General features: G+C 51.7%; 1 protein-coding gene across 2 annotated transcripts in view; it reads right to left on the reverse strand.

Annotated features, from left to right (window-relative positions):
- Positions 1–12,618, reverse strand: part of LOC147417440 (endonuclease 4-like) — a 153,824-nt gene that overhangs the window by 109,527 nt on the left and 31,679 nt on the right. The window lies entirely within an intron of this gene.

Genomic DNA, 12,618 nt, shown 5'->3' on the forward strand with positions numbered 1-12,618 from the left:
ATACCCTTCAGTTCCTCATCAGTACCTTGCATCAGTAGCATCAAGTACCCATTAACAATCTCAGCATCAGCATTAGCATCTCAGCACTTGCATCATTGTATCAGCATTGTGCAAGTAATAAAGCCAGTACTTACTCTGGCAACAGAGCAAGGGGGGCCTTGAGGGTGGTTGGGACCCGACATGCCGTGTCGTCTCTTTTCTCTCTCTTTGCATCTCTCTCATTCATTGTCTTCAATTTCAGTTTCTCTTTCAAGTGAAGTAAAGTAACCTTGTGTTTGTGCGGAGTACTAGATCCGAGCTAAATCCTTACACACTTCCGTTGCACCTGACATTCGTATCATAGCTCTGTGCGTGCTTTGGCTTTGCGAACTCAAGGGAAGAACCACCAAAAACCCAAGCAGAACCAAGAACCCAAAGAACCTCTCTCACTGTTTTTTCAAAGAATCTTCGTGTCTCGATCCCGGACTTATTAGCCACTCCCACCCTTAGCCCATCGCGCATCAGGAACGCTCCCATCTTCATCGCTTTGTCTTTGAACGAAGATTGACATTGGATAATCCAAATCTTGCCTCCTATGCGGATATGGAAAGAGTTGGAGAGGAGATCCCTAACCCTCTTCTGCATTCACCCACACGTTATAGTTCGCCATTTGGGTTATCCACTAGGCTCTAGCTTGGGACGTATCAACTGCACAGAAACTGGATTTGGTGCTCCAACGTCTGCATTCCAAGTTGAACTTTTGGAAACTATCCACGTGGCCACTGCATGTGTGTCTCCAAATTATCCAATGCATTCTCGTGGCTTATGTGCAGTTTTACTTGCCTTTGTTATCCTGGTCTCAGTTGCACTTGCAGAGCCTTATGTCTGGTATCTTAGAGCATTTTTGGTGGACTTCGTCTGGCACGAAATGTCTTCGGCTTTTATCTATGGACAAGCTGTGTTCTCCCAAGCGGCTTGGAGGGCTGAATATTTTGGACTTGCGACGTCATGCTCTGGCTCGGAAAGCTATGCTATTGCCAGTCTTGGTGGAGCAACAGCTCTCATGGTCTCACATTTGTGTACGCATATTGTCATGATCTCGGGGGATATAGGGTTCGAAAGGCGAGCCAGGTCAGCGCTAGCGGGCTGCTAGCTGTGGGAAAAGGTATACCACACCGCACAATAGAGTAATTATTGCTTGGAAATGCAAACGGAACACGAAACCAATTGAATTAAATAACACGATCAAGAACCGACGCACGATTGTCAAGGATGTTAACAGCACCGTTAACTAAATTAATTGTGGATTAAGGAGTTTAAGCTCCCTTCACAAAAGCTAGGCCAAATTTATTTAGCCTGCACTGAGTTCGAGCGTCCGTCGATGCTCGATGTTGATGAATGTAAAGTTTTGTACGATTATGAAGAAGGAAGCAACGGCGAAGCTCTCCTGCTGCTTCTCTTGCTCGCTAAAACTCCTGCTTGCTCGCTTCCTTGCTCCCAAAGTCTCCTTGCTTCCAAAAGACGACTCCCATCCTTGCCAAGAACTCCTCTTGCTTGCCAAAAGAAATCCCTCTTCAGAGAGAGAGAGAGAGAGGCCTCCTTCGTTGCCCAAAAAAAAAATCTTGACAAATCTCCTCAAAAGTTGTGTGTTTTCTCTCTTCTCTAGCGTGTGTGTTGTTCTTCCTATTTTTGGACTTCTCCTGCTATCATTAGCTTGCTTTTTGCATGTGCGAGCACCCCATTCTATTCCCGGCCCAGGCTTATGTGATTGTGCCCCCTAGAGGGTTGTCACGGCGCCGTGACAACCCCTCATGGGGACGGTCACTTCAATAAAAAGGTTCGGCCCGTCATAGCCACATGGGAACAGCCTAGCCAAGAGCGCCACGTCATCATCTGCCTCACGTCGTCGTCGATAGCAAGAGACGTCCGAGCTCATCCACGCACGGCAAAGCGTCGCCTGGCGCAGGTCCGCCATAGCCACGAGAGGAGAGGACTCTCTCTCTCTCGCACCCCCTGCTGCCCGCCCCGCACCCCCTGTTGCACCTACCCCTCGCGCTCCTTGCCCGCCCCTGCCCCTCGCGCTTCCCCCCTGCTGCTCCCGCACCCTCTCTCTCTCGCACGCTCTCCCGCACCCCCTGCCCCGCACTCCCGCACCCCCTGCTGCTCCTCTCTCTCTCTCTCTCTCTCTCTCTCTCTCTCTCTCTCTCTCTCTCTCTCTCTCTCTCTCTCTCTCTCTCTCTCTCTCTCTCTCTCTCTCTCTCTCTCTCTCTCTCTCTCTCTCTCGCTGCCCGCTCCGCTCCCTCTCTATCCCCCCCCCCCCCCCCCCCCCTTCCTCTGCCTATCGCGCCCCCCCCCCCCCCCCCCCCCCTCCTTAGTCTATCGCGCACCCCCCCCCCCCCCCCTTTTTAATTTTTAATTTAATGATAGTTTTAACCCCCCTCCTCAATCTATCGCCCCTCTCCTCCGTCTATCACCACCCCCCCCCCCCCCCTATTTAATTTAATTTAACTTTAACTTTTTTTTTTTTTCAACTATTCCCTTTCCCCCTATCTATCACGCCCCCCCTCAGTCTATCGCCCCCCTTCCCCCCCCCCTATCTGTCTATCGCCCCCCTTCCTCTGTCTATCGCGCCCCTTCCCCCCCTTCCTCTGTCTATCGCGAGCCCCCCCCCCCCCCCCCCCCCCCCCCCCCACCACTCCCCCCCCACTCCTCTCTCTCTCTCTCTCTCTCTCTCTCTCTCTCTCTCTCTCTCTCTCTCTCTCTCTCTCTCTCTCTCTCTCTCTCTCTCTCTCTCTCTCTCTCTCTCTCTCTCTCTCTGTGCGCGCCACTGCTGCTGCTCCTGCGCGCGCCACTGCTGTTGCTCCTGCGCGCGCCACTGCTGCTGCCCCCTGTGCGCGCCACTACTGCTGCTGTTTCACCCCCTGCGCGCGCCACTGTTGCTGCTGCTGAACCCGTTGTAGCTGACCTGTTGCGACTGCACGCTGCCAAGGCTGTAGCACTTGCCGCTGCCTCACTGTGGCAGCATTACCAAGTGCACCAGGCCCGCTGCCCCCAATCTCTCACACACGGATACATACCCACACACACACTACACGCATACACACAAGTACTCCCTCTCTTCCCCTTCTCCCCTCTTCTTCACAATATGAAGAGAGGGTAGTTACGAAGACAGCCATGTCTTCCCCCATCATCAAGACGCCGGCATCGACAATGAAGACAACGTTCATGCTCACGAACAAGAGGCTTGCACAATTGGAGAAGGACATGAAAGAATGGCGGATGGAGAGAGAGATATGGGAGGAGGAGAAAGCCACCCTCATCAAGCTATGGAACGAAGAGAAGGAGGACATGAGAGCGGAAATCCAAAATCTCAAAGAGGAGAAGGAGAGAAGGGAACGGGAGAACGGGAAGGAGAGGGAGAGATGGAGGAAAGAGCAAGAAGAGATGAAGGCACAAACCGATCTCCTTCATGCTTCCATCACATCCCTCACCCCCGAAGAAGGAGAGATTAAAGAGGAGGCTAAGGAAGCCCTCAAGGAGGAGATCACCAAAGCCCTCACCGCAAGCATTGAGGACAAATTAGAGGCCACCAAAGAAGGATGGGTCGAAGTGGTCAAAAAGAACATCAAGAAGGTTGCAAGAGAGGAAGCCCAAAAAGATGAGGTACTCATCGTACACACAACCATCGAGGAGGAGAAGATGCGACAAGCTCGCCGTCTCAATGTGCGAGTGACCGGCATCAAAGAAGAAGAAGGGTCTACACCCGAGAGCGATGGGAAAGCTTTATGCAAGAAAGTGGGATACAAGGAAGAAGAGATCCCTTTCTCCAAAGTTTGGAGAGCCGGCAAAGATCCAAAGAAGAGAGCTCTCATCCTCCAATTCGCCTCCGAGGAGTCTCGAACTTCTTTTCTCCGAAAGAGGGTCATCTTGAGAGGGCTAGAAGGCCCCCCGATTTATCTTGATGATGACCTCACAAAGATGCAACAAGATCACCGTCGCGCGTGCATGCCTAGAGTCCACCAAGCCCGCAAAGAAGGGAAGAAGGCAGTATATCGAGATGGTAGGGTTATCATTGATGGCAAGACCATCGCATAGGGACTCGCGGCCTGTGGGACACACGAGGAGATTCATGTCACGGTTTGGAATTGCAATGGAGACCTATGGACACACCCAAAGAGACTTGAGGAGGTGATGAGAGGTCGAGACCTCATTCTACTTACAGAGACACACGAGAGCCCAGAGAGAGGGCTACCACGGATACATGGATTCCAGTGGGAGTCTCTACATCGGGGGTGTATGCGCCAGCACACCACTCGTGGCTCAGGAGGAGTGGCCATACTCTTTAGACAGGGGCTTCACAGTAGACTACAGATTGTTGCCCGGGACCCACAGGCCCGCTACATGTGGATTCGCCTCGAGCTCTCACGAGACAGGATCGTCTACATTCCCCTTTGCTACTTTGCTCCCACAGGCTCCAGATTCGCCCCTATTGAGCAGGAGTCACCGTACGCATGCCTCACGGAGGAGATTATGGAGTACTCCACATTGGGTGAAGTCTTCCTTATGGGAGACTTCAATGCTCGTACGCGCAGTGAGCAGTGTGAGGCATATGACCACGAGGACCCAGAGGCACTACACACTCTAGATGAGGAGGCTACTATGAGAGATACAGCAGACAGAGCTCCAGTCACAGCCTACGGACGACATCTACTTCGACTTGGCTCCCAGCACCGTCTCGTTATTTATAACGGGATGGTTCAGTGGCCCACCTCAGGGGGCCTGACTTGTATGCCACATGGAGTTGCAGAGGGAGGGGGGAGTACAGTCGACTATATTCTGGGACCCAGGGAGGCTACACACCTTATCACATCCTTCACCATTCCACCCATACCCATCGGAGCCGACCACACATACCTCTCTTTCTCCATCACCGGAGATACCATCCCACACAGCTCCATAGCACACACTCCACACACCACCATCCATTTCACACATGAGCTAGCCTCTCTTTACTCGGCCGAGGTCGAGCATGGCCTATGCCTCCTCCACCCATCCACACCACTCTCAGTTCTCACATCACATATCTCTTCCGTTCTCCACACTTCAGCTATTAGCTCCTTTCCACACACCACTCACACAGGACGCACTCCCCCCCCCCGGGACTATGCCTCAGAACCGCTGGTATGATGATGAGTGCAGAGAGCTATACCGACGCCTCCGCGCACAGCGAGCCTTAGGAGAGATCACAGAGAGAGAGGCCAGACGGCATATGAAGACGCTGACACGCCAAAAGCGGCGAGCATTCGAAGAGGCACAGGAGCTTGAGCTATACCGCCTATTCATGAGCATGGATAGCGCGACAGCATGGCGCACCCTGCGCGAGCCACATCCGACTACAGCTATTGAGGATCCACAGATATGGCATGATTATGCAGAGCGACTTTACGAGGTGCCAGGACAGTCTCCTATCCCACAGCCACACGAGCCACGCCCCACGTGCTCCTCCTTCTTTACAGCACAGATGGTAGAGAGGGCCATACGCCGCATGCAGCACAGACGATCAGCTGACCATACTGGATTACAGAGTGAGCACATCATTTATGCGGCCTCCACTATAGCCCCGTTGATTGCACATGTCTTCAACCGGGCTATAGGGGAGGGCTTCCCAGAGGAGTGGACACAGCACACCATAGTGCCTATCCACAAATCTGGCGACACCCTGGATCCAGGGAACTACAGGACTATCATGATTGGCCACACGATGGCCAAGCTATATGGAGCAGTACTTGAGGCACAGCTCAGCTGCTACGCAGAGATCGAGGGTTTAAGAGCTCCAGGCCAGGCAGGTTTCAGACGAGCTTTCTCCACCACTGATCACATCTTCGTTCTGCGCTGCCTCATTGATGGGGCAAAGGCGCGGAAGAAGAGGCTTTACTGCTGCTTTGTGGATTTCCGCAAGGCCTTTGACACAGTCCCACGCGAGAGACTCTTCCAACGCCTTCACAGCATTGGGGTACCAACAGAGATGATTTGGGCCATATATGCTCTCTACGAGAAGGTGACGGGTCGAGTTCGTTGCCCAGGCGGTTTTTCAGAGACCATTGCTAGCACCATTGGTGTTAAGCAAGGATGCCCACTCTCCCCGACACTCTTTGGGCTCTACATCGACGAGATCTCCGACTACATACTGCGAGCAGGGGGAGAGGGGAGCGACTTGGCAGGTACTCCGGTCCACATCATGTTATATGCTGATGATATTGTGTTGATTTCAGAGTCACCCGAGGGCTTGCAACGCCATCTTGAGGCCTTGGACGAATTCAGCACACACAGGGGGTTGACTGTGAACCTTGGCAAAACCAAGGTTATGATCTTTCACACATCCAGTGCAGTGAGGAGCGCTGCCACCTTCACAGCAGCAGGAGGAAAGGTTGATGTAGTCACCTCCTATGTCTACCTTGGCATCACATTCACCAGCCTACCAGGACCCTTCACTATGAGGCAGGCTGCTGCTGACAGGCTCACCCGAGGATATGCAGCTCTGGCCATGCTAGAGCGGAGATGCCACCAGGCACACTTTCAGGAACCCCGCACGAAGGGGTGGCTTTTCGACACCTTAGTCACCCCGGCCTTGATGTACTCGGCGGCAGTATGGGCACCAGGATTGACAGCTGACCAGTGGACACAGCTTGAGAGGCCACAGGTATGTATGATCTCACGCTTGCTCCGCAGCAAGAAGACAGTGCCACATGACATTATTAGAGCCGAGCTCGCCACACCACCCATGGTGGTAGAGGCACTATTCCAGACAGTCTGCTTCATCCAGAGGATGAGAGAGCTACCTCCTGACAGACTTACTCGTAGAGCATTTGAGGCAGCTATACAGCTATCAGAGAGTGGGCATGAGAGAGCATGGTACTCACAGGTCAGAGCATGGTTTGAGGGACACGGTCTTGACATGGAGAGCCTACCACCATTCCAGTACGACCCCCACTCACCATATGTTCACCTCTCTCGCAGTGAGAGGAACTTGGTACTGAGACAGGATCTGTGGCAGCTATACACTAGGAGAGTCTGGCAGTCACCTGGCTTGGGGACGAGGATGTCAGATTACAGAGACCAGTTTCTCACCATATTGTCCGGGGGGTTCATACAGAGACCACGCTACATGGACACATATATGCCACATAGCTCACGGGTGGCGATTGGTCAGCTGAGAGTGGCTTCACACAGGTTAGAGATTGAGATCGGGAGACATACTGGTGTTCCCAGGGAGGAGCGCGTCTGCAGAGCCTGCACAGAGGAGGTGGAGAGTGAGGAGCACTTTGTATGTAGATGCAGAGCATACACTGAGATCAGAGGCAGGTATGAGGCCCTATTCAGAGGACAGCCCACTCTCCGAGAGATCATGGACTCTCGAGATCAGAGACAGCTCGGACGGTTCTTACTAGAGATACAGAGCCATCGGGACACACTACTACAGCCACACACAGCTACACAGACAGAGGGGAGACAGTCGCAGCTCACAGACTTCTTTCAGAGGATTACCGCCCCTCCCCCACCAGACACTCAGAGGGGAGTGACACTCCCACAGGCGGAGGTGAGCCGAGCTAGACGACGACCACGAGTCACAGGCTACAGGGGCGCGAGCTCCCACCACCGACAGATCGAGGAGATCCGAGCCCGGGAGCGCCGTGCCACTGAGGAGCGAGTGGCCCGGATGAGGGCCGACCCGACAGCTTTCATCCGGGCAGCCTTGGCACCAAACCCACCCATGTACCACATCTTACATCCCCCCATTAGTACAGGATGGAGCTAGATAGCTTGATGCATTCTCATGATTGTACTACCTTGAGCATATAGACATGCATATACCCCTAGAGATAGAGCTCCATCCCTCCTCAGATACCGCACTACCTACACTCAGTTCAGTTTTGTATCAGTTTTTGTTTCATTTGTCTTTCCGATAGACGGATGACATACACACCATGTACATTTGATTTGTCTCATAGGCCGATTTCGGCCTGACATAGACGTTAAAAATCTTTCTTTCTTTCTCTCTCTCTCTCTCTCTCTCTCTCTCTCTCTCTCTCTCTCTCTCTCTCTCTCTCTCTCTCTCTCTCTCTCTCTCTCTCTCTCTCTCTCTCTCTCTCTCAACCCTAACACAGTAGCTCGCCGCTGCCTTCTCTATCTCCCGTGCCCTATGGGAGGCCTTGAGCCATAGCCCCGCCCCTAAAGCCTGCCGCGACACTACTTACAGCAGCCGACTCGACTACTCACAGCAGCCGACTCGACAGACTGAGTTTTCTCAATGCATTCCTGCGACCTAAAGCCTGCCACGACTCCGACCCTGTGACCCGTCGACCCTGCGACTCTACTCAGAGTAGCAGATTCAACAGCCTACATACTGAGTTCTCACTGCCTCAGCTGACAGCAATTCCCACGTTCTCAGTGCCTCAACTGACAGCAGTTCCCACCCAGGAATGATGGTCAAAACCAGAGATTGCAAGAACAACGATGGCACATCCTCAACACCGAGAAAAACCCGCTCTTTCGTGGCTACCCCCAAGGTAGACCCGCTCGACCGCCTCCAAGCCCAAGTCAAGGAGTTGAAGAATGAGAACGACGAACTCAAACTCCGTCTTGTTGCCCTCGAAGAGCGCCTCCAACTGCTCGAATCACAGAAGCTAGCGGACACTGATCGCATTCTAGCAAATGCCAAAGAAGCTGAGCGCACATTCACCCAGAATGTGGCTTCATTAGCCACCCAAATCCAAGCAAATGCTGCCACCATCCCCTTCAAAGTGGAGGAATGCCTACAAGAACGCAGTCGTCAGGAAGGCCTTGCGTCGACTATACGCATCGGTGGATTGCCCTCCTCTTGGTGGGAGGAGAGTGATGACTTCCCTACTACCCTAACCAAGCTCAACAAGGCTATTGAACCAATCAAGTTTGACATTCCCACCATCGAATTCATCGATCGCGATCCCCGCACCAACCAAGGGAGCCTTGTTTTCAAGACCAAAGAGGACCGCATGACACTCTTAAAGCAAACACACCTTCTCAAGGGAACAACCATATGGATTAGCGAGGCTCTAACCCCAGCCCAACTCAAGATAAAGAAGCAAGAGCTGCAGAAGGTACGAGATGCACGAGCCGCAGGTAAGTACGCTGTCTATCGTGGTGGCAGAGCCATCATCGAGGAGTTTCGGACACAGAAACCCACCCGAAATCCCTCTCCTCCCCCTTAGCCACCTCCTACCCCCATAGGCAACATTTGTTGCAATTTTGTTGTATCACACCCCCTTAGCCCCTCTCCCCACATATCTATATGTATCACTGCGGACATTGTACCCTCTTAGATAGAGGAGCCTCTATTGTACACGTTTTCTTGGTCCCATAGGTCATATCTGACCTTCAAGGACGATAATGGAATCTATCTATCTATCTCATACTTTGGGCCTCACCGTAATGGATCCACTTGAAGAAGACCCTGCACAGGACACGGAAGCCGCCAATGTCTCACCTGTTTGCAAGCCACGAGCAAAGGCAACCTTCATGCTCACGAATAAGGGGATGGCGCAGATGGAGAGGGAAATGAAGGAGTGGAAAACAGAGATGGAAGGATGGTGGAAGGAGAAGGCCAACCTCCTTCAGATGGTCTTCAATGAGGGCGCACGGTGGAAGAAGGAGAAAGAGAGCCTTAACGCAGAAATACAGACACTCAAAGAAGAAGTCTCAGCCCTCAAACAGGAGAACCCAAACGCCGAGATACGGGTATTCAAAAAAGAAGTCTCAGCCCTTAAACAGGAGCTTGCTGATAGAATAAGCAATGGACTAGAGGAAGGCGAATTTCAACCCTCGGTAATAGATGAAATCAAGGAAATTAAGGAACAGGTAAGGATGATCACAGAGGAAGAGAAATTGAGTGTGGCAAAGACATCTTCATGGGCAGAGATGATAACAAGGACACAGAAAAAGGCGGACGAGGCTGAAAAATGGATTGAGGTCGTCAAGAAAGGGAAAGGTCAAGAAACTCCTTGTACACCGACGCTTATCAACATGACTCTCGAAGAGGAACAAAGAAGGCGGATGCGAGCACTGCATGTAGAGTGACCGGTCTCAAGGACATAAACAATGTGGAGAAAGAGGTCACAAGCCTTACATCCATGATGGGGATGGAAAAGCCTTTGCACACAAAGGCATGGAGGGTAGGTAAGAAAAGTGATGGCACCGAAGAGTCTTCAAAGGGGAGAGTTCTCATACTACCCTTCCCCTCGTTGGAAGAGAAGAAGGAATTCTTGAGGAAGAGGCCTACTCTCAAAAAGACAGGTATTTTCCTCGGTGATGACCTGACTCTCTCACAGCTCTCACATATGAGAGAGGTAATGCCAGAGATTACAGCGGCAAGGGAGAAGGGAAAGATAGCCTTCTACAGAGATGGAGGGGTGGTGATTTTAGAACGGCGTACTGCATGACGCTGCGAGACCTATGGGACCACACTGAAGATGGCTACCTAGAACTGTAATGGGTCTATGAGGTTGGACGTGGGTGCATTTGAGGAGAGTTTCAAAGACAAGGATATTGTGTTCTTCTCAGAGACTCATCAGGCCCCTGCACAGGTAATGCCACATGTGGTGGGATACAGATGGGAAACAGCTCACAGGACAAATGCGAGATCTGAGCACGGGAGTAGAGGTTCAGGAGGAGTAGCAGTGCTATTCAGAGAGGAACTACAACCATTACTACATATTGTACGAAGAGATGATCATGCTAGATATATGTGGGTGAGACTGAGACCTGACACAGGTCGATTCCTATATATTGCCATATGTTACTTTCCTCCCAATACATCAATGTATGTTGCATCCAAAGGGCAGTCGCCTTTCTCTACCCTAGATGATGACATTTGGGAGTTTTCTAGGGATGGTGATATCATTCTCCTAGGGGACTTCAATGCCCGAACGGGCAACTCGCAGACAGTCTTCTACGCGACACTTCAGATGAGATACTTAGAGAGCTAGATGTGGGTGAGTTGGGGCTTGACAGATGCTCAGATGACAGAGAGCAAACGGAGTATGGGAGATACCTCATGGAAATGACGACTACACATGGATTAGCCATACTTAATGGCTTACAGCAATTTCTTGGAGCAGCCGGTTTCACATGCTTTCCACATAGACATGGGGCCAGTACAGTGGATTATGTTATGACACAACCGAGCTTTATCCCTTGCATTCAGGATTTCACAGTGGGAGCCAAGCCAGTGGGCATAGCAATAGATCATGCTCTCTTGACACTATCCGTTAAATTTCAGTATAGTACAACCCAGACATCAGGAGACAGGTCACACACCCGCTATACATTTACTCCAGAGACTGATTTCGTTTATTCAGAGGAGATCTGGGACCGTCTATTGGAAGGCACAGCTGGCACAAATGGTACATGCCTCTCAGTGGAGGAGTGCACCACGCTACTGACTGAGACATTGCATGGGGCTGCATCAGTGGCATACCCACACACTCAGCCGGGCAAGAGACGACATTCTGGGAGCATGCCCCATAATAGTTGGTATGATGAAGAGTGAAGAGAGATGAGAGACCAGCTTCAGAGGGATCTTCTTTTAGGAGTCATCACTTACAGACAATCTCGGATTGCTTTCCGACGCCTTGTGCGACGGAAGAAGCGAGCTTACCTAGCCCAAATGGAGTGAGACTTGTATCAGATGTTCTTGAGTAGGGACTCAGGAGAGGCATGGCGTCTCTTCCATGAGCACTCCCCTCCCCCAGTGATTACTTCACCTGAGGTGTGGGGCCAATATGCGACATCATTATATACGGTTCCTGGACAGGAACCCCTTCCAGACCCTACCAAGCCTTGCCCAGCTACGAGCACTTTCTTTACACCTGAGATGGTACAAAGGGCCATCGACAGAATGAAGACCGGGAAGGCATATGATCATGACGGTCTAGCATCGGAGCACTTTATACATGCCAGGGATATGCTGATGGAGGTTCTCGCAGTGTTGTTCAATCGTGCCATGTGTGAGGGATTACTTGAGACTTGGAGATTGTCTAATATTGTGCCCATCTTCAAGGCTGGTGACCCTACAGAGCCTGGGAACTACCGCACTATCATGGTTGGACACACATTGGCACGGTTGTATGCATCTATCCTGGAGCAACACTTGAGTAATTGGGCAGAGGGCGAGGGGGTACGAGCAAAGGGTCAAGCCGGCTTCAGGAGGGGTTTCTCCACTCTTGATCATATTATGACACTCAGGGCCATCATTGAGGAGGGCAGAGCACATGGGAGACGGATATATTGTAGCTTTGTGGACTTTCGTAAAGCATTTGACATGGTACCAAGAGCTCGATTGATGCGCAAACTACAGGAGATGGGGGTGCCGATAGAGGTGATTTGGGGGATTATGGCTTTGTACAGATCAGTGATGGAACGGGTACGCACTCCGGAAGGGGTATCTGATTTAGTTCACTCTACCATTGGAGTGAAACAGGGCTGCCCATTGTCTCCTACTCTATTTGGTATGTATGTTGATGAGGTGTCTGATTACATCGATAGAGAGGGTGACAGAGGTGCACAACTGGCAGGGACGTGGATCCCATTGTTGCTATATGCTGA

The sequence above is a fragment of the Adiantum capillus-veneris genome, chromosome 30 (genome assembly GCF_014529385.1).
Source record: "Adiantum capillus-veneris isolate H3 chromosome 30, ASM1452938v2, whole genome shotgun sequence".
Taxonomy (NCBI): domain Eukaryota; kingdom Viridiplantae; phylum Streptophyta; class Polypodiopsida; order Polypodiales; family Pteridaceae; genus Adiantum; species Adiantum capillus-veneris.